This window comes from Pithys albifrons, chromosome 11 (assembly GCF_047495875.1).
Source record: "Pithys albifrons albifrons isolate INPA30051 chromosome 11, PitAlb_v1, whole genome shotgun sequence".
Classification (NCBI taxonomy): Eukaryota; Metazoa; Chordata; class Aves; order Passeriformes; family Thamnophilidae; genus Pithys; species Pithys albifrons.
The window spans coordinates 18050777-18072956 of record NC_092468.1 but is presented as its reverse complement, the minus strand read 5'-3'; the positions used below and the strand labels follow the sequence as shown (position 1 = coordinate 18072956).

The 22180-nt window shown below is 41.5% G+C and overlaps 1 long non-coding RNA gene across 1 annotated transcript; it reads right to left on the bottom strand.

Annotated features, from left to right (window-relative positions):
* Positions 1–90: 90 nt before the first annotated feature.
* LOC139677113 (uncharacterized) lies at positions 91–20727 on the bottom strand. The gene is made up of 4 exons (XR_011698776.1): positions 20336–20727; positions 2574–2661; positions 957–1083; positions 91–206 (listed from the first exon to the last, which is right to left on the bottom strand). It is a non-coding gene; the product is annotated as an uncharacterized lncRNA (long non-coding RNA).
* Between the last annotated feature and the right edge of the window lie 1453 nt (positions 20728–22180).

Genomic DNA, 22180 nt, shown 5'->3' with positions numbered 1-22180 from the left:
TTACCAGGGTATCCACAGACACATGGCTCCAGTTTAAAAACACAAATTGAAACATGCCACATTAATTCCTTCTACTTACAGGAGTGTTTGAAGATGTAAATGCACAATTTGTCTGAATGCTGTCATGTTCTATGATGCTGTTGTCTCTTTGATGGAGAACTCCACATGATAACTCCACATGTTATCTTCCCTTGCTGAGTTAAATCCTGAAATTTAGTAGCAAGTGTTAGGGAAGCCTGCTGTGCTCTCTGGATTCCCACATGCTCGTATTTTTGATGTGAGAAACAAAGTTCACTCTTGGAACTGTAGGTAAGTGCTTTTTCCACTGAGTTTTGTAGAAAAAACCGCACATTCATTCTTATGCTGTGGCAGTCTGAGAACACGAAATTGTTCCCTACTTATACTGGGTTGCTGTTTTGAAAAAGGTGCATGTGTTTCCATGTGGAGACTCATTGGCATGAGTGACAGGAGGGTCCACACTGTTCCAGGCAGGGCTAGGAATGCCAGGTGGGAGGATAGCAAACTGATATCCTTTCTCACCTTGGAGCAGTCCTGCAGGGGCATGACAAACTCAATCAATATCCCAGTGAGATTTACATAATTCTGACAAGCAAGAGAGTTTTTAAAAAATTAAAGTTAGTTATTTTTAGTGAGGCAGATGATCAAGATATCTTTTTTTACTGCTACATGTCCCTAAATCACCCATTTATTCAACTCTTTCTGCTGCCTTCCAGCCACATGGCTAAAAATCTGGAAGTAGGATCGGAAACATGAGAGGGATATTTTAATTTAATAGCATGGAGGCGATATATTAATAACACATTTGGAAGTGGGTCTTTCCAAGTTAGTGCAGTTTGAAAGAATTTATATAGACATTCCTGCTTAAGGAGCTGAAATTCTGCATGTAAGACATGAAGTACAGATGACTTTTATGACAACAAAACAGCCACACTTACAGCTTTCCCTGCTTAATTTACACAGCATGGGATTCACAGCAGACAGGAACTCCAGGCTGTCAAGAGCAATAAACACAAGGCACTCTGAACAGACACATGGGTGCCCAGGTGACCTTCTCCTTAGTGTCTGAAAGAAAGGGAGAGGGAATATGAGCATAGTGGGCTGATTAAAAACAACATCCAGTGTCACATTCATATAAAGTGGTGCGCATCAACATTTTTTCCTGATTTGTTTGTGAATTTGTTACATTTTGTGATGACAGAGGAAAGAAAGTTGTAGCTTTGTTTACATTCAGCCCAGAAATTCTGACCCAACCAGTGATGTTAAATTCTGTCAGTTAGAAATTGTACATGTAACTGGTTAGCGCAGAACATTGTTTTTGTGCTTTTGTGGATTTACTAATCAAACAGGTAAAGATAACTCACAGAATTGCTTTGGTGAGGCTGCAAGGTTTTGTAGTGGGCATCTCAGTCTTTGCCTCTGGCGTATTCCCTCTGCTGTTCAGTTCAGCATCATTGATCACATTGAGCTTCTAATTTTCCCATTAGTTATTTCCATTCTTCATTGCTGGTAGCAGCACCCTTTCCCTGACACCCAGATCTGTCTCTTGAAGTGCATTCTTAAGTCCTTTTGTCTTAACAAAACCAGTTTGGGTCCACATCATAATTTTCTTGCCATCAGTTATATCTGAAATCCCTATTTTATTGGTCACTGTAGTTCAGCATATTCATATACCTCAATCTCCATATGATGACCTCCTCTACCACTGGTCCTACTCCCTATGCAAGACTGACAAGTATGTCATCATTTCTCCAAGTGGTTCCCCATTCACAGGAACATCAAGCTCCATTTTCTCCTCTCATCATCAGGGCCCTGGCCAGATCAGACCTTGTTGTTCAACTTTCACCTGAATCTCACCTTGTCCCTTCGGCCATCACCATCTCTTTGAGCCATTCAGCCATGTCACTGACAGATATGTCTCTTTCACTCTCTTCAGAAGAAATCCCACTTCTGAGCTTGTGCTTGAGGCCATCACCTCTCTGAATTGTCACAGGGCCTGAAGAGCTGCCCCTTGTCACATTATCGGTAGTGATGTGTTTCATGACTTTTAAACCCATGGCTACTATACAGGCAGCTACACTTAACTGAAAACTTTTTAGGACTTCACGGGATAAAATATTTGAAAACCTCCTGAACTGGAGTTTATCTGCTGTACTTCTGTTTTGTCACATACTTTCCCAATCTGCCTTTCAGAGCACATGTGGCAATGCCACTCTTGGGACAGTCTTATCTTCTTTGTTTACCAAGACCAGTTTAGTAAGAAATGTTCCTTTGAAAATGGTCTTATCTGGCCCCTTCCTAACTCTTGCCTGCATGTTGGCATATGTGAGGAGGGAGGAAACCACCCTGCAGTTCACACACAAGTCTTGCCAATGAGACTGTCCTTGGAGTAGCTGGATGAAAGTCTTTCACTGACTAAAGAGAACATACAATATTTACTTAAATGGAAGAGGAAGTGAGGTCTAGTTCATACATTTGGAAACCTCTGAGTTCCTAACAGAGAGGTTGCTAATACTGGTGTCAAACATTGCTATTTGTTTTGTTATATAACTCACCTGGAGCTCAACTGCAGGTTTAAGTAGGCATTGACATGGGAGCATAAGACTTGGCTAGGATTATGGTGTTGCAACTCTCAGGTACTTTCTGAAAGGAAATAAGATCTTTTGTAAACTTTGCACCAATAAAAATATAGTAGTTGCCATTTGTTTTAAGTTTCTTGACAATTTATTTGCTTCATTTTTACGAAGCTTCCATCTCATGACACAAGTTAAAGATTCAGGTTTTGAAATAACTTGTGGGTGTTGGTCAGAAAGTTTGCAATGTGAAATCTCATTCAGTAGGTATTTCCAGAAAAAGTAATTTTCCGAGTGCAGCTGAAGCTGTTAAAAATAATTGTGCAATGTTATGTGTGTGTTATAGGAACAGGTAGAGACAGAGCACTAAAAGGATATTTCTTTGCTTGAAATTTTCACCTATTGTCAGTGTTCATCTCTTTCTGGGCTTTTGATATAGCCCTGCAAGTTTTTGTGAATCAGATACTTGGGGCACGCTCATGGAAATGCCAGGACAGATGGGCAGATACGTCACATGTGCTTTGGAGAGCTAAAGGACTGTTGCAAAGAACTTTTAGAGACTATTTGTGCACAGAGAAACAAATAACTCATGTTCCCTGCTCTGTAATCAAAAGCCATTCTTGGCTGGGGGAGATCACTGCAACAACATTCTTGCCTCCCCTTGAGAGAAGGAAGCCAAAGATTATTCTGTTACCCTTCATTATCATTCAGTGTGGTACAAACTGCCCAGGAGTTGAACTCTCAAGTGCCCAGGAGGGCCAGTACATGAATATACCTTGTGTCAGCAGAGGCCATTTCAAATAATACAGATGATGACAGATTGATGTTGGTAGCTCATTAGGCAAAGCACTGACCGAGACATCAAATTCCTTTCAGCAAGAATATGGCTGGACTGTTTGCTGTTGTGCATTAAAGGAGAGACAGATTTTTCTTCTTTGATTTCTCTTGCTTCCTGCTTCCCATGTTTGCATCAGACAGTGCCAGCTATCGGATCTGTCATCATGTTTGACTTTCCTAATGTGAACAGCTGTGCCAGAAGAATCAAGGTGTAAAGCTAAACCCAATCTGCACATATAGTACATTTCAACAAAAGACCTGTGTTCACAAGCCTCCTGTGGCATACAGATTTTAATATAACACTTGGCTTTTAGCTCATCCAGATCCAAAAGTACAATCTTCCCACCCATGCCTGAAAAGATAGAGAACAGATTTCTGAAACAGTGTAAGGTGTATTCAGATTGCTGTCTCCTTGATATGCTAACTCTTGCTCTTGTGGATTATGCTTTCACACTTTTGGGGCATGCCCTAACCCATGTGGTTAAGGTGGCAGCCTTCTGCCTCTTCCAGAAGAAGATGGGGACAAGTTTTCCAAGCAGCAAATGCTGCCACAACTCTCTATCTTCTTGTTACAATCAAACAGAGGAAGCCAGGTGACTTCAGCTGCCATCACATTCCTCCCCAGGGATCTGTCCAGGGAGGAAGACAGAGTGCACTGTGCAACATGCTGCAGAGAAAAGAGAGATGCAGGATTTAGTGGGGAAAGGAATCCCTAGTCCATATTTGGTCCTTGTGCCAAGCAAGGATAAAATACTTAGTCTGGAGGCTGAGTAAGAGCAAGCACATCTGAGGACAGTTGGCCACTATGACTGCCCCAGAAGAAGGACTGGGGCTGGTGCCAGAAAAGAGGAGTCCACAGCTGCTGAGAGGAACCACAGAGATAAGATGGACACCCAAAGGAAGAGATCAAAGCAAGGAAAGGAGGAGGGGAGTATCCAGCAATGGAACAGACCCCAGTGTGAGGATGAGCACTGAAATGCCTCGGGCTCCGATGGCTGCCTGCTGCACACAGCGCATCATCCACTGCGCACACCAGACACAGATCCAGCCTCACTGCACAGCCTTCCTTGCAGGAGCACAGTTCGGAGGCTCTGTGATTCACTAAGTAATCTTACAGTACAATGGGTACTTTATCCTCACAGACAATATTATGCTCAGCGCTTTTCATATCAAAAATGGCATTACAAACTATATGGGTAATTATCCCTTGGAGGTAGAAAGAGATAAACATTGCATTTATACAAAATACAATATTGGAATAAACATCACTGCCACTCTAGTACAGCAATGCCACAAAGGGACCTGATTGCCATGGTACAAAAATGATCTTTTAAAGTGAATATGCGTTTTTCCCTGTTTAGTGTAGTTTGCTGTGCTCTTAGGTCCTTGTCTTTCAGATGTGGTCTAAGCTCTACCCACAGAGTAAATTGCGAGACTCGTGATGAACTGTTTTAAATAGAACTGTATTTAAATAAAGTGAATGAGAAATGACAATATGGGGCAGGAATAGCCTGTCAGACATTTCCCACATCTCAGTGTTGTGCTAGACCAAAATGAAGATTAGCATTAAAATTATGTCTAATGTTACTAGTCTGATGATTCACATACCTTTTATTGATTTTGTTTGGATTGAGTTTGTAACTGTTGGTTTGGTCTTAATTTATATAACCAGTGGCCAAATGCACTGTTTTCTTAGTAATTCTTGCATTACAGAGAGCTAGATGCAATGACAGTAACTGCGCCTGGCAGTCTACCATCTGGGTACATGCTAATAAAATAATAATCTGCATAATTTTGGAAGTCATTGCAGATACTGGGGGCAAAATATATTGGGTTTGAGCTGAAAATTGCAGGCAGCCTGGTAGAATAATAATGATACAAATAATTTCCCCTAAAATCCTGGAATGGTCTCTGGTGGGATTTGTTTTACATGCATCATGAAGCTGACTATGTTAACTTTGCTTTGATATCAAAGGTAAATAGAGGATGAATGATTAAATAATTTCTATTCAGTTTTGCTGAAAAGAAAATGTAAGTCAATTTGAAATGAACAATTTTTGCTCTGTATTATGACAGTAATGAAAGAGGAAAACCCTTTTTCCTTGCATTGCTAAATAATAAACTATTAAGGATTACAGATCTCGGTCACAGTTGGGTCTCACTGCTAGGATCAATATGTGTTTGTCAGGAAAAGACAGTTTGCTCTGCAAGGAGTATATGTGCTGCTTCTGCATTCTGAAACCAACTGTAACTCACCCCAAAGCTGACCCCTAATAAATCCAGAAAAAGTAGTAATTCCATACGAAGTATGTCTCTGAGAAGAAACATGTGGCTGCAATACATTAGCACTGTATTCAGGAGTATCTTTCCCCATTCCAGTCCACACGCCCTTTCTGCAGCTGGAGCTGAACACAAAGCATCTCATCTGGGGGCAGGAGTTACTTCTGAAATAGCTGTTTCCATCTCTAGTTCCCACTCTGTCTCCATCTAGTTTATCTTTCCCAGAAACACTAGAGAAGGTGCAGTGGTGCCTGTGGAAAAACATTGGAGCAATGAGGCAGACTGGTTGGTATCTTGGGTAGAGCAGAGAGGTGAGGAGTGAAGATCTTTGTATGTTTATGGTCTTGGATGCCAGAAATTGAAACCTCTCAGCAACTGAAGCCTGTGAAAGGAATTGTGGGGAGGGGAAAGTAGAAAAGCCCAAAAAATTCCACTGAAACTAATCAGGTTAGAAGAGCCAATGTGGAAAGTTTTGTAGGCATTTTAAAAAATATTTCTCACTTACTGGCCTGTCCCCTCAGACTAGGGACAATGGGGTATAGTTGTACTCAGACTTTTGGGTGATCAATATTTAAATGAAAAGCTTGAGCTGGAAAATCAGTTTATCCAAGTAAGTTTGAAGAGACTACAGAATGGAAAATTACCAAGAGCAAAAGAGATATCAAAATGGTGTTGAACAGACTTGCAGAGTACTACACGATGTTTGTGGTAGGAGAGAAGAAGAGATGAACAGGCTTTCCTAGAGCTGAAGTTCAAGCTTGCTGTGTAACAAAGGTCAAAGAAATCGAATCTGAATTAAGAGCAGAAAGGTACGCATGTTTTTGAAGAGATGCTATTAGGGCAGACGAACCTGAGCTTACAAACAAAAATTGCTTCAGGAACTAGAGGAGGTGCTGTGCATGGGGTTAAGAACATTTTACCTGCAGCCAAACTTTTAAATTCTTAAAAATTTTAGTGTTCAGAAAACTGTGGAAAACCGGCACAAGTGACATGCCCCAGAGAGGGATATTCTGGATGCAGGGGTTTGTACCTTCAGTGAGATGGTGAAAACACTGGCAAAAATTTAAGAAGTGGTGCTACTAACAGGTATTAAGCACTGGGCTCAGGGACTGCCACTGCCAACTGTTTTCCAGCCACGGCTCTGTGCCTGCAGTCCAAATGCCAGGATCGGTGCCTAATGCTTCCCAATCGCAGCAGCCTCGGGGCAGTCTGGCAGATGTCCATCAGAGGTGCTCAACCACATCTGTGACGCTGTGACAGGTCGGGGGAACGGGCAGGCGTGGAGAATGGAGCGGGTTCAATTCCCAAGGCGTGGGTTGGTGCTCGGGTCGGCTGATGTGCCCACTCACTGCCCTGGAAAGGGGAGGTCCCACACCCTGTTCCCAGGCACAGGCTCTCACCCTTCTCTGGCATTGCTCCTTCATTCATCCGATCATGCGGTGAGGGGATGCAGGGAGTTATGCCATCGGAAAATGAATCATTCATTATGGCAAGGTTGGCACTTTGGCAGATTAACTCCAGGAGTCGGGTTAACAGAGATCCAGCAAGTGGCTGTGCAGGCACATGGGAAACAACAGCCGCCAGCGGGGAACCTGGACAACCTAACCAGTCAAGTCACTGAATCATAAAAATTTGTTTAGAAGGTATCTCTGAAGACCATTTGGGCAAACTGCCGACACAAAGCAAGACTATCACTGGCATTACAGTTGTGGCTGGAAGCACTGGCTGTTTCAGCTTCAGTTTCTCTGCATGTGAAAAATGGGTAACCCCACACTGGTGAAGCAGAAATCCTGTTTGGCGAACCATCTGGAGACCTCCAGGGGACAAGTACTGCCTTAGCATGAAGGATGTACAAGACCATGCAATGCTGCTGTGTGTCAAGAATAGGAATTCTGCTTTTTCTGGCCTTTGTATAAGGCTTGTGATATGGATTAATGTTTTAGGTACAAGGTTGAATTTCTTCAAATATTAAAACTTCTAAGTACAGCTTACGGAAAAAAATACAGCCATGTGTCATTGAAGAGAGGATGATACACAGTCCTAAATATTCATCTGTCTCTCAGGAGATTTAAAACCAGTGATTGCCTGGAAGCTATTCCTGATGTGATAATGGCTGTCATACTTGTTTACCTAAACTGAATGATGTCAGAATAGAAAGACCTTCTTTCTTCTTCATAGTAGGTCCCATGTTTCAAACTGGATCAGGTATAACCTGTTTCTTTAAAGAAAATATTTACTTTTCATCAGAAGTTTACATAACATGTTCTCCAAAGGAACAAATACTGTGTTTCAGCATAGTTTGAAACATGGGAGACAGAAAAGAAGTTAATGAACAACATTTAAGTCAACATCAAAGCACTTTCTTTCTTTAGTAAATACTCAGACCATCAGGCTATGATGCAACAAGAAGTTCACGGTCAGTCTCTTCTGACTTGCTCTTTATAATATTTTTGAGACCTCATGCAAAAATTCTGCACTGGCCTTGAAAGAGTTAACTGCAGGAAGGGAGAATTAATGCATATATATCTTAAGTTCAGCCTAATCTTATTGGAGAAGTCTGAGATAGAATTATATTATTATAAATAAATGAAAACAAGTGGAGAAAGCCACAAAGTCCTCTCTAGAGGAAGGAAGGGCCTGTTGACAGGTACTGTGGGGTTCTTGGAAAAAAACAACTGCCAGGCTGGCAAAAGATAAAAAGGGGTGGAAGTAAGAAATACCAGAGGTTTGTGACCTCAGCCCAAGGCAGAGAGCTTGCCCGCAAGTCCTATGCTGGGGAAGCAACAGAGTTTGGTTTCCTTTCTGGGGATGAGGATCTCCCCAAAACAAGCCCACACTATTTGGATTCAGAACTGGAGACTGCTGTCCATTTAAGCCTGATGATGATGGGACATAAACCTTTTGCTGCATCTTTTCGTTACATTACGATCTGTAGCCATACTCCAACCGCAACAGGAATTAGCAGCAAACCTTCCATTTCCCTAAAAAATAGAAAAGTCATTGGCAAAGGTGGAAGAGAGAAAATGTCACAGCAAAATCTGTATTTGCCCAGCAAAATCTTGTACACTTTCACAGAGGGAAGTGGGCACTGGGGACAAGGCACTTTTTGTCATAGAACCCTTTCAGACTGGGCACATGAAATGAGCAAATAGAATCACAGAGTCAGGGAATATTCTGAGTTGGAAGGGAACTACAAAGATCATCAAGTCCAGCTCTCAGTGGCCAATACCAGGATCAAACCCATGACCTTGGAATTATTAGCAACATGCTCTAACCAACTGAACTAATCTCATGGATTCTTGGGCTTGTGATAGAAGAACAGTAAATAAAAAATCTCCTGTATTTACAAGCAGTAACAACTGGGTTGCTAGACTTTTAACAGTGGCATGAAAGACTTATGAATAGACTTTGAAGGGAAGAAAAATATGAGAGGGAGAATAGAAGGGACAGAGAGAGAAAAGTGGAATAAAATGTAACAAGCTTTCACCAGTGTTGGGTCATGTCACTATTTTTAAGATAATCAGTTTTCATAGTCAGGAAAAATTTGGTGGATCTCCTAAGCTTTAGGAAGTATCTGATAGCTGCCATATGAGGAATTACTAAAGAATGTTACTTACATGTTACAATTCTGCTGGCTAAAGGAGTGACATGAAAATATGTACTATAAATAGGAAAAGTATCATCTCAGAGGAAAACTGATAGTGATGTTTCCCAGATAGGTTAGTCTTAAAACTGATTGTGCCTTAATATATTCATTAATATCCCCAGCACACATTTATTCAAGTTGCTGGTAGCATTTAGAGGGCACCATTAGTAAAGGAGGATCAGGATATGCTACACCAAGGGGCAGGTGACCTTGAGAAGTGGAGTAACAGAAGTGGCATGAAACATAATAAAGGCAAGAAGAGAAAAGCAGAGCCACATGGCTGGGAATGTAGTGCTGTAAACCCACCAGTAGTATATATAAGGGGAGAGGAAAATATGGGCATTTATCCTGATGTCAGGATGATTGGACTGTTAACATGAAGAATCTGGAAAAGTCAGTGTCTGATGGTGTCTTGAGGAGCAGAAGGATAGGAAGGTGTCAATGCCTTTGCCCAGGGAACTGGTATGACATCGGCAGTGCCATACCCCTGCCTGGCACCAGCCTCAGGAGCGAGCTTCCATGGAGATGGATGCAGGAAAAGGCTTCTAAGGTGAGCAGAGAGTCCTTTATACAGGGGCAGACTAGGGGAGAGTATCTCTTTTATTCTTGGAAATTCAAGACTAAGGCAAAGTAACAGCCAAGAAGGCCTTTTGTTTTTAACAGTACAGCCTGTCAGACGTTATCAGCCACTAAACCCTGGACAGATTGAACAGTCTGTCTGACTCAAACAGAGCGGTCCACCCAAGCTTCCACAGCCTGTGTTCACACTGTGCAGTGATCTGGAAGCTCCAGGCACACATCAGTCCCTGGCAGACCCAACAATGCCCTTTGTTAAAGCAAAGACAGCCCTAATCAGGCCCATCTCAAAAAAGGAAGAAACTGCAGAGGAACAGTAATGTGGAGATAATTCCATCTCCCCTGTGTGGGAGGCCAATGTGCACTGACTGCAGAGCTATTAGGTATTTGTCTATGTAGCCTTTAAAAAGGAGAGTTGGAGAATGCTGATAAAATAGCTCAGTCTTAAGATCTACTGCAAAGGCTTGTTCAAGATTTTCCATGACAGGTGGACAAAACAAATGGATGTGAAGTCACGTGAATTTATACTGAATGCAGACCCTATAGCAAAGCAGTTTTACTTAGGAGTGCCCATTAGGACGCATGCCTGAGTGAAATGGCTTGGAGTCGCAAAGGGGAAATTGGGTTGCAGTTTCCATTATGCAGACCTGAATCTGGAGTGACTCTGCCCGAGCTGCTGAGGTTATTCCAGTTGGCTTTCAGCCGAGTTTGGTTCACTTGACCAACTGTCTTTTCACCTTTGCTCACAAACAGCAGCAGATAAAATTTGGCCTTGTCTGTGCTCTTTTTGGTGACTTAATCCCCAGCACAGGCTTACTTATCAGACCTCTGTACATAAGGCAGAGTTAATTGGCTCCAATCCACCCGAGCAGTAGTCCCTGGAGCTATGATGATTTTTGCCAGAAAATGTTCTGACTTAGCCACTCGATTTCCTTATGTAAAAGAGCTAGTCGGATTTTTTCAGTGAGCTTAAATTAGTGATAGAAGATAAATCTTTCCTCATTTCGTGAGTTGGAAACATATTTATTGTGTGAGTACTTGCTGGGGAGGTGAGAAAGTTGTTCCCAAGCCATGGGGATGTATTTATTCCATCTCTCATGCTCTCTAACACCAGACTGGGGGTTGGCTGCAGCAATGTGTGTCCACCTGTGAGTTCCTGAGTGTTGATGTCACAACTCCTGCCTAAGTGGCCTCGGTTTTTATTAATCTTACCTTACAAGATAAATAAAGAATCTCGAAGGATGAATAAGCAGAAACACTTCTAAGAAGCACGAGACGGCTGTGGCTGAAGGTGCAGTACGCGTGTATGAACAGTAGATGTTGCTGGTGCATCTCTGTAACATCTTCCAGAGGGATGGGAAAGACCGAAAGAGGCTTAGATCTGAATCCGCTAAAAAATCATACAAGCCAAAGGCTGTAGAATATCATCTCCTCAACATCAGAGGGTGTTTAGCAGCCCAGTCACGGCCGTATGTCAGGCTGTTGAGCTTTGCTGAGATCTCAGCTGAAAAACGACCATGGAGGAGAGTGGCAGGAAGCATAGCAGTTGTTATGAGACTTTGTGAATTTTAAATCTATTTTCAGGAGTTCATAAAAAATTCTCTCTGGCTTGTACTGGGAAAGCATTCTGAAAATTATTGCAAAGATATGAAAGGCCAAGGTGCAAGACTTGAGATACAGCAGCACAGATTTTTACTCTTTATTTTAACTGGTTTTTTTTTTACCCTACTGAGGTCTCTGTTCCATATCTTAATTATCTCTGAAGGAAAGTCTATTCTTTCCTCCCTTTCTGTATAGGATCCTGCAAATGTCATTAAGTCACATTGTTTCATTGCACTGGGGAGCCCAGGGAGCATTTCTATCATCCTTATGCATGTGATTAACACAGATTTTTGTAATGGAAAGGAGTTCACCTGGACCAGTTTCCATGGTGCCGTTAAGCTGGAAGCATGGGATCTGGCATTCATTTGCTAAAAGCTGATGAGGAATTGAAAGGGAATTTTCCCTTTGACCTTTTTTGTCAAAGGTCACTAGTGCTAATCAATATCCTTATTGGATTTCAAGCATTCAGGTACTCTTCTTAGACATACCCTCTGAAATTGCCATGAGGACTGACTGCAGGGAGACAATCAGATTTGCAATATGGCAATTCCTTTCAGCAACCACTGACAGGTCAATGACATACTTGCAAACCAGCATGAACCACTGGACTTCTCTGCTTCTTTAAGTGATAAGGTGAGCAGTGTTTTGGTTTGAAGGTTGTATTGCTGCCAGTTAGTGCAGTTCATGTACAGCATAAATAGAGAGAGATGAAGATCTTAAAGAACAGGTTTTGTTTTGACCAGGGATGATCTGACTGTTACTGTCCCTGCCTTTCAGGAATGGCTTTATATAAGATGTATTCTATTATCCTGATTTACAAGTTTTGTAGTAACCTTCCACTATTCATTAAAATGGCTGAGAAATTAAAAAATCTAATTCTCTTTGTTGTGGCAGCAAAAGCAACAGAAAGCATATTTTTTTACCTGTTTACCACTGTGGTCTAATACAGCTTTGCACAGTGCACCCCAACTTATGTGCACAACAATTGGCAAAGACTTAGTAAAAGTCCATTTACCAATGCCTGTTAACTGAGATTTTCCTCATGTTTTTGTGTTGCCCTTGAAGCTGAAGTTACTGAGCACAGGTAATGTTAATTCCTAGTCAATACTTACATCCAGGTACCAGTTCCTAAGAATTTTAGTGATTAAAATCAAAGCTAGCATTCGATCCAGATCCCAGTGAAATCAGTGCAAGCTTCCTGTAGATTGCATGAGCAAACATGATGGTATAGTCTGACCAAATACCACTGAAATCAGTGCCAGGATGCTTGTCCACTTTAGTGGATCAACACAGTTACAGCATCTCTTCTCTCTGTACACACCCCTCCTCACCTTTACACCCACAGCATGTCTGTGCACACATAGAGCTATAGAAGACAGATCCCTGAAACCTGTTCAAAAACATTTTTGAGGTTAGGCTTGTCTTCAAGGAGGTTTGCTTCATCCTAGAACAGTCAAAATTAATAAACCTTTTGTGTAAGAACATATACCAGATTTCAGTTTGGAAATACTGGTCAGAAACAAATGCACTTCATTAGGAATTTAGAGGATTTTTTTCCCAGATAGCTGTGAAATAAATAATGTAAATAGTCTCACTTCCAGACAGGCAAAATGTATTTAAGAAATGGGTAAAAATACCCGTGAGAGAGCTAGCAATCAACACTCTTTTTACTAGTTTTGTTTTGTATTCTTTTCTGACTATATGTTCATGACCAGCTGTTTTTAGAGCTAGTAAAAATTCTCAAGCTCACATTAGGAAGGTTTTCAGTTACATGATCTGTAGATACAGTTGTTAGAACACTTGGCATGGCCTTTAAAAATGAGAAAATTGTTTTTGTTGAGCAAAGCACCAAAGCCCTGAAATAATATTTCACTGGACTTAGAGAAAATGTGTTTGAACTTTCCTTTTAATGCCCAAGTGACAGGCAATTTGGTAGGGAGGGAGTTTCCATGTGTGACTTAAAGTGATGTCCATTTAATCTGTGTGAACATAAGAAATTTCTGTGCACTTGTAAGGGAAGAACTTATACAAAATCAACCTTGAACAGTATTTCTTTACCCACACTAGTGCGCCAGCTCATCTCACCCCAGAGTTGCCTCTGCATTGATGGTGAAGTGCACATGCAACAGCAGCATCCCTTGTCTTTGCTGGTCACCTTAAATGGGGAAAGTAGCCAAGTTTGGTCAAATCCTAGCAAGTTTTATTCTTAACTGTGTGCTGCCTAATAATGTTTCTTGTTTTCTGTGCAGAAAATTCCAATCTTTTGTACTATCAGTCTCTGCCTGGCAGTTTGTACAAACCTCTATTACAGAAGTGAGCACAATAAGAAGCATGTTTGGACTATGCTGATAGAGAAACTGGGGCTTATAATAGTGCAGTGGCTTGTTGCTCTCTCAGATTACTTCAGACTCCAGAGGGAAAATAAATGCTGAGAGTTAAAGGAATGTGTGAAATTCAGAAGGGTTACAGGAAAAACTAGCCTGCCACTCTCAGAGCAGCAAAACTAATGAAATAAGGCTGGATGATTGGATTTACCACTAAGGTTTATTGGGCAGGATCATTTCAAGATTCCTGAAACAAGGTGAAGGGCCCAAATGCCAATACTGCCCATAACTGAGCTTCCCCAGGTGCCCATGGAGAAGGAAGGCCTTGTGAGAGTAAAGAGATGGGCTAGCCTGCTTTCTCCCTTCCATATGGCTGTTTTGGCCAAACAGGGGACCAGCTCTGTCCTTCCTCTAGCCCTTGTGACATGGCAGGGAATGGGGAACAGCTAATGGCCCAACTGTGGCCAGGTCAGGAAAGAAACTCAGACCCTGGCTCTGGTCTGTGCTAGCTGAGTGACACTGCCAGCATGGCAAGGGGACAGCTCTGCAGAGAAGGAGAACTTACTGGCCCTTTCCAAGTGCCCTGTGATTAATTCCCAGCCCTACTTTTTACTCCATGAAAATCATTCCTGGCTCTTGCTACAGTCACTTTCTCCATATAAAATTTCAGGAAAATAAAGTTACAGTGCTAAAACAGCATCAAAGAATCTGAATGGTGGTTTTATTCTTAGGGTAGAAGTGCCCATTTCTTTGAATATGAATAGACAGAGGATGTAAAATCCATAGGGAAACCAAACATTCGGTTTCACATTCAGGACATCACTCTGTGACTCCTCTCAACCAATATTATAACTAAAAGGATCAAGGAAGTGAAATATCAGTGGAGCTGGTTGAGATTTTGTTGTGGTTGTAATGAGAATTATGGCATATTCCTCCTTTTTTTTGCACTGAGAGTCAGATGGAGTGTAACTAACATTGGTCATGGTACCACTAGTCAAGTTAAATATGCTGGAGTGGAACTGGGGTTGAATCAGGAGGAATAATTTGGTCCCTCAGCCATGACTTATGGGCTGGAAGCAGGACAGTATGGAGATGTGACAGTTCCCTGACAGTTACTTTTGTCCTGCCGTTGACAGTTGTAACAATTACACTTACACATAATTACTGCACTTAGACTGTGGTAGGCTAAAGCACTCCATAGGATAGGAGGTGTTAAGAGGCAGAATGCATTTTAAATTTAGAAAATCCCCTTGAGAAATATCCTTATTTCACACTTATTATTAGCAAAGCCAGCTTTGCAGGGGAAATTTTTGCTTCCATGGCTGGAACCAGTGTCTTCAGCAAGAAGCAGGTGTATAGAAATCTCTCATATGGGGACACTGACATTCCATCTGCTCTGAAAATCTAGATGCTGCTGAGTCATCTCCCAGGCCATGTGTATTTGACATCATTTTTAAAGGTTATCAATACTTGGGCACTGCATGCTTAATGAATAGGGGGTTTTATCTTATTTCATTTTCCTCTGAGCCTGAAAGTAAAGACCTGCCTGATCCTGCTACTGTTAAATTCAATGACTAAAGTCCTTGTTTGTTCCAATGGTAGAGGATTTAATGTTGCAAACTTAAATAATTGAAATAAGTGACCCATAGCCATAGGAGGCAAACATCCAACAGGCAGAAGGTCATTTTCTTCTTAAGTTGTTTATAGGTGTGAATTAAGATGCCTATGAAAAATGCTTTACCATTTCTTCCAGATTCACCCATGTAGCAAAATACATGCAGAGCAAGCAGAGTTTTTAGGTGGAGGACTGGAGCAAAAAATTACAAATAGCATTTGTAGCCCACAGTCTGGCTGAGAGTGTCAGCACTCAGCAGCTCCTGTTGTGCTGCCTGTGGGCTCAGATTTTTGGTATCCTGTGCTCTCTGCACACCTTGTGTGTTGGGTTCCTTTGAAAATTTAGGTACTTGTTTTCCTGCCTAATTGGAAGCAGAACTCATTTGAAAATGTATTCGCTTTCCCTCCAGGGATGCTGCTATACCAAAATACAGTGTATGCTTTGGCTTAATTTAATAAGTCATAATCTCTTCTCATATTTTATTACATTTTAGTGTGAGGTGATTTTTTCCAGAGATGACTCAAAATAATACAAAAGAAAAAGCTTGTCCTGTGAACAAAACATGAATTATAGCTGATAAAATCAAGATAGTTTGAAGGGCTGCCAGCACAAAGAATGAACTCCCTCAGATTCTTGACTTACAGAGTAATGTTAGCAACACTAAATTTCCCTAGAAATTTTGAAGTCTACAAGAATCTTAAGGACAGTTTAAGGAAATCAATAGAAAGAAAAAATTTCCTGTTAATGCAGAAAATCACTGCAAAAATGAGGAAAAGAACAAGGTAATTTCTGCTGTTCTGATGAAGACTCACAGCTCACGGTGCTCTTGGACACACTTAACCCGTGCCTTATGGCTGTGGATGTTGTTATGCTCATTGGGAGCTGCCATCTCTGAGAGTATAACATGTGGAAATGTCAGCGTGAGCGGAACGAGGTGTTCACTTGGTTTTCTGAGCTGCCTGCGTGGGGATATTGTGCTGGGCTCTGTACCCTGCACTATCTCACAGCTCCTTGCCAGGTGCTTGTTCAAGATGTGAGCTTTGCTCCTAAAGCCATTTATGGGTGGAACACAGCTCACTGCTGGCTGGGACTGTGAGCTCCCAGTGGGTGTAAACCCAGCAGCACAGCATATCTGAGCAGTCAGAGGTTTACACTGTGAGGACCATGTGATTGGTAGTCTGGTGGGGCTGTTTATTTTAATCGTGAGGAACATCTTTCAGTCAGGCCTTTCCACAAAAGGAAGTGGAACTATCTCAAAGAAATAATATATTGAATTTTTTAATATATTGAACTTACATTTAAGAAAACTCATAAAAATACATTCTATAAAAATGTGTAGAAGAGCCTCTCTTTGTCCTCATTATTTTCTCAGTTGCAGAATGCATGAAGTGAGCTGATTTCAGTGGAAACTCTATCTCTGAGCTGAAATGAGCCCTGGTTCAGTAAAGAATAAAAGAATGTATGTGAACACTTTTACATTAAGGCTTTGGATATAGGTAGAGTTGTGCCTAAAGTGAAGCTCATTTTTTTAAACAGGTTTAGGTGTGAAAGAGGCGATCACACAAAGTGTGTGAAGCTCTTGTCTCTTCAGGATGTCTCACACGGAAACTTCTCTCAGTGCACGTGACATCCAGGCTTGGTATTTTTAGAATGACAAAAGGCTGTTCTTCCCCATCAGATCGTTCATTTTTCTCGATGCCTTACACCAGAGTTTTCAGAAGGTATCCACTGACTCCGAACCTCAGTGTTCTCTGCACAGTTTGAGAGATTTATAATCACTGTGCTGCTCTGCTCTTGCTTTAGAGATATGTTCTTGAATGTTCCCCACAGTTGGATCTCTGTTGGTGTTTTGGGCCTCTCCAACATCATAATTCTCAGAAATTAAACACCTTAAGCCACTGGCAATATTTTTAAATGTCTGAAGATCATATTCCAGACTTCTTTTGTAACTTTGGGCAAGTTGTATAACCTCTGTGTAGGTTCAGTTTCTTCACCTGAAAAGGAGGGAGAATATCTGTGCCCTGAGTGTGCTGTGCCACTTAATTTAGGAACATGAGCAGGAGGTGCTCTGAACTCCTGGGGGCAGAATGCAATTAAGTCACAAAATATTATTAGTAATAGTATTAGGATTAAATAACAATACATATTTATTCTAAATATACCCTTGTCCTACTTCATGCAGTGCTATCTAAAAGACCATTCATGCTACAGAGAGACAGGCTCTGTGTGCCATGGCTCACATCTGAGCCTCAGGAATGTTTTGCCATTGGCTTGTGTGGGGCCAGAATGTCACTTCATGGTCAATGTTAAACCTGTAAAACTTCCATATTGTGAAGATGTGAGTGGTCCTTCATTATTATAAACTCTGAAGAACCATTTTTTTTGCATAAAATACATTTAAAAGAAGAAAACCCATAACTATTCATTTCAAATCAGTTAAATATTACTGGTATTAAGCATACTTTAGTCTTATGAATAATCTGGAAAGATTGTTTCAGAGGAAAGATTAATCTATTTTCAGAAATATTCCAGAATCAATGATACTCATTGCAACTGCTGTCTGAAATCAGTGTGGACTTTCTGAACTGCTCAGAGGACTAGTCCCAACCCCAAAGAATTTAAAGCATAAGATGGGAAAGAGAAATCCCTGAAACAAACAAATAGCCTTTCTGTGTTTTTCAGATAGTGAGATTGGAATTGGTCAAGGTTGATGGCAGTCTACTAATGACTCTCTTATTCTTCAGGATTTTTTTGAAAATGAAGACTGCAACACAAATGAGATTGAGAGTGTACAAAATATGATATGAGGAATCAGTTCCCCATTGCCACATTTTTTGCCTGGGAAGTACATAGCCTCAATTTGAGTCAGACTTTTCAGTTCTTGTATAAGTGTAATAGTGGTTATTTTAAATGCATGCATCATACTGAAAGGATAGTGGAATGGATGCTTTCTAGTTCAAGGTCTGCTGCTGAAAACATTTTCTGCTTTATTAGCTATTTGCACGCTGTGATGTCTCATAGTGCTCAGTCAGAGTACGCTTGGGTGCCAAGATTTGCAGGGTTCAGGCCAGAACAGAATGTAAGATTAGGCTCTGAACTGGTACAAGGGGACAAACTGCAGGGGTGTAGATTGTAGCAAAACTACACTAGTAGTGTACTTACCACCTCCTGATGTCTCTTGGAGTTTTCTCCTTCAGTCTGTTGCTGCAACATGTAGGTCTAATAAATCACTTGTTTGACACCATATGCACTATGTGGATTTCTGCTGTATTTAGCTCACTAACAGTTAGTAACCATGAGCCATTTTCTCCTACAAAGAGAGCCACACTTTCATGGAGAAACTCTTTATCAGCCTGGCAACTTGTGAACTCCTTAGCATTTGATCTGATGCAGACAGTGCTTCTGATGAAATCAATAGCTGCATTGATTGAGTAACAACCTGAGGGACTGGGCCCTGGACTGGGCCAACACAGCCAAGTGATGAATTCAGTGCTGGAAATGCTTTCAGTAGAGTTAAGAGCTGTCCCCTAAGACGGGAGATTTTCTGCAGACTAGATTTTAGATGTCATTGTATGAACTCTGATATATGGACAACACACCCTTAAATCAATTTTTTCATGCTATAAATGTGGCTCTCAAAGTTCTCACTGTGACTGAACTCCCAAGAAGGACCTGAAGGTGCTGCCTTTCGTGCTTCCACAGCTGTGTCCTCCGTTAGGTGAGACATTGGCTCCTTCAGCACAGAGCAGAGCAGCTCACTGGCTCCTTGGACAGAGTGAGTCTCCTTGGAGAGAGCCTGGGAACAGCAGGACCTCAGAGCTACCCTGAGCTGTGCTACCAGAGCCATTCCAATCCTTTGCTCTCCCAGCCATAAGGAAAGGCAGCTCTAATTGCTGCAGCTCTGCAAATCTTTTCAGTGCCTGCATGACACTTTCACCTTCTAGTTTTTCAGAAGTAGCCCTGAAAATGAGCACTGTCAACCGAGAAAAAACAATGTGTAAATCTCCATGGTCATCCAAGGGGTAAGTCAGACTTAGAGCACTTCAGTAGCTGAGCTTCATAACCTCTCTGCTTTGTGCCAATGTGACCAACCTCTGAGGACCTCACAGATTCATTCCTCGCTTTGGTTAACCAGCTTATCCAGCAGCATGACTGGGGTCACTTACACTCTCTAAACTCCTGACCTTGGATAATGCCTCACTGATCCCCTCAGCAGGACAACATCCTTTTGGAACACTCATAAAAGACCTGGTTCTGTGCACCTTTACAAAGTTTTTCACTAAGTTATTCTTGCTAACACCAGTGTTAGGAAAACACAGCAGAGATTTCTGAAATGTTTACATGGATTATTATTTTGGTTTTTGTTGTTTGGTGGTTGTTTTTTTTTTGATTGATATTAATTGTTCAATACTTTTTCCATGGCACTGTGAGGATCAAAACTAGAAATGTGTCTGCACCTACTTATCAGTGCTGCTTTTATAGTGGAAGACCGTATCATTTGTTGCAAAATCTGCAAGATATCTATCTATAGGATAACTAAAGCTTTGCTTGTGTGGGAAAATTACAGTGGATTAAATGGATGCATAAATTTAAGGTTGGGTGAAAATTATTCTTCTGATGTATGAGTTTAGCTTAAAATGAAGCTCAAAGAGACAGCATCTCTGGGTATTTTTCTACCCTGAAAAAGCCCCCAAAACTAAAAACACAGCAACAACCAAAAACAAAACAACAACAACAACAAAAAAGCATAAACAAAAACCAAAACCCAAACCAAACCACAACACCACCACCAAAAAAAAACAATCAAAAACAACCATAACCTAATTAACTGTGTTTTCTCTGTTTAGTGTGCCACAATATTTACCTGGTGTGTGGCCCACAGGAGGTGTTCTCTAGGTAAGTGACCAAAGAAGCTTTCTTTTCCTCTGTGGAACCTTTCTTGCCTGGTGATTCGTGATAACCCAGAATCAGATATCCATCTCTGAATCCAATTGTGCTAAAAAAGGGTTATTGTCTCCCAGTCTTTTCTTTTCTCCCAGCTATTTGTCGGTGTCTCCCTGCCAGATGTTATCACATCTTCAGATTGTTTGTGGAGATGTTCAGAAGAGGGTCCTTAAGTTACTTATGACAAGATCCTCTCAGTTAGCAAAGAGCTATTACTTAAGCCATTTTAAATAAACCTGTCTCGTTTTGATTGATAGGCTTGTGAATGCTTAAAAGATCATCCTTTAAGAGGTTGTGTCCTGTCTGCCTGCTGATCTGGTGGCAGGGCAGTGGCAGGTTGGCTGGAGACAGTAACCACTCATGAATTTTCAGAGAGCGCATCTGCCCAACATCCCAGGGTAACTCCTCCGCCTGTGGCGGTGGGCCGGGACCCCTGGGATCTGTTCCTGGTTTTGCTGCTGACCCAGTACATAGTCTTGAGTACATCAACCCTCTGTGTCGCGGTTTCTGAATCAAGGCATAATCATCCTCACAGCAGGAGCACTGTGAGAGTTAATTGCACAGTGATTTGATCCCCTCGGTGCCGAGTTACAGGTGACTGCTGCTGCTTCTGCCTTTCGTAAGAATTAACTTTTTTATTTTTCTTTCTGGTATCTTGAGTAAATTAAAAGCTAAATTTGTGTTCACAATGGGAAACTATGCTCCACTTTGAAGAATGTTGTTTATTCTGGTGACTCACTGCCAGGAATGTTGTTAAGTGTTCCAGCAAGGAATCCTCCTTCTCAGCCTTCATCACAACAAACACATAATTCCCAGAAACAACGTATCAAACTATTCAGCTGTCTACGAGAAGGGCTAAAATGTGTTCTCTGGGTGCTAGAATAATCAACAGCACATCCTACATGTCAGTGAGAAGAGCAGAAGGGAAAAGTTCCCTTCAAACATTAACGTAAGTTGGCAACATCTTTTCTCCTCCTGAAGACAGGCACATAAAGCCATTCCCATCTTGAGGAGTTCCCATCCCTGGCTCACTCCTGTGACAGAGCACGGTCCCTCAAAGGATCATCTTTGTTGGCAGCACATTCCAGTGCACAGGTGAGGTCAGGGGTAATGTCACTCTCGAAGAGAACAGAGCATGTTACTGACAGGACCTGCTGGGTTGCTCCTCAGTTCAGCTGATGTTTTTCCTTACACCACCCGGGCTTTGTAGAGCAGTATTGCATATATGTGGATATATATATTTACTCTCTAATATGGTCTGAGTATCTCTTCCAGTGGAATATCTGGGGTAAGGAGCACTGCTTATGTGGCTGGAAGAATCTGAAATTGAGCCCTTAAAATGAAAATTAACAACTATTCCTTGGTGACGGCAAAGGGTCAGTGTGCAAAGCGAGTGGTTTTGTAATACTGCTATTGCTATTGCCCAGGAGTCAAAAAGCTATTTTCAAGCAAGTATCTTTCCAGAAAATTCTCACTCTTCAAATTATTATAAGATGCTTTCAGCTCTCCCAAGATGATGTGATGGATGGTGAGAAAAGCAAATGAAACATACTGAGTTTAAGCTGGTTTACTGAGTTTAAGCTGGTTTACTGCTTAGCTATATCCTCTACTGGGTTTACTGTTTTTTTATTTTAAGCTGCAAAAGGGTTATTACCATCTTAAAGCTGGGAGCTCCAGTCTCCAAATCCTTACAACATCATGCAAAAGTAAGTGGGACAGTTAACTGACAGACACTGTCATAACTTACCCGCTGGAAGCTCATGCA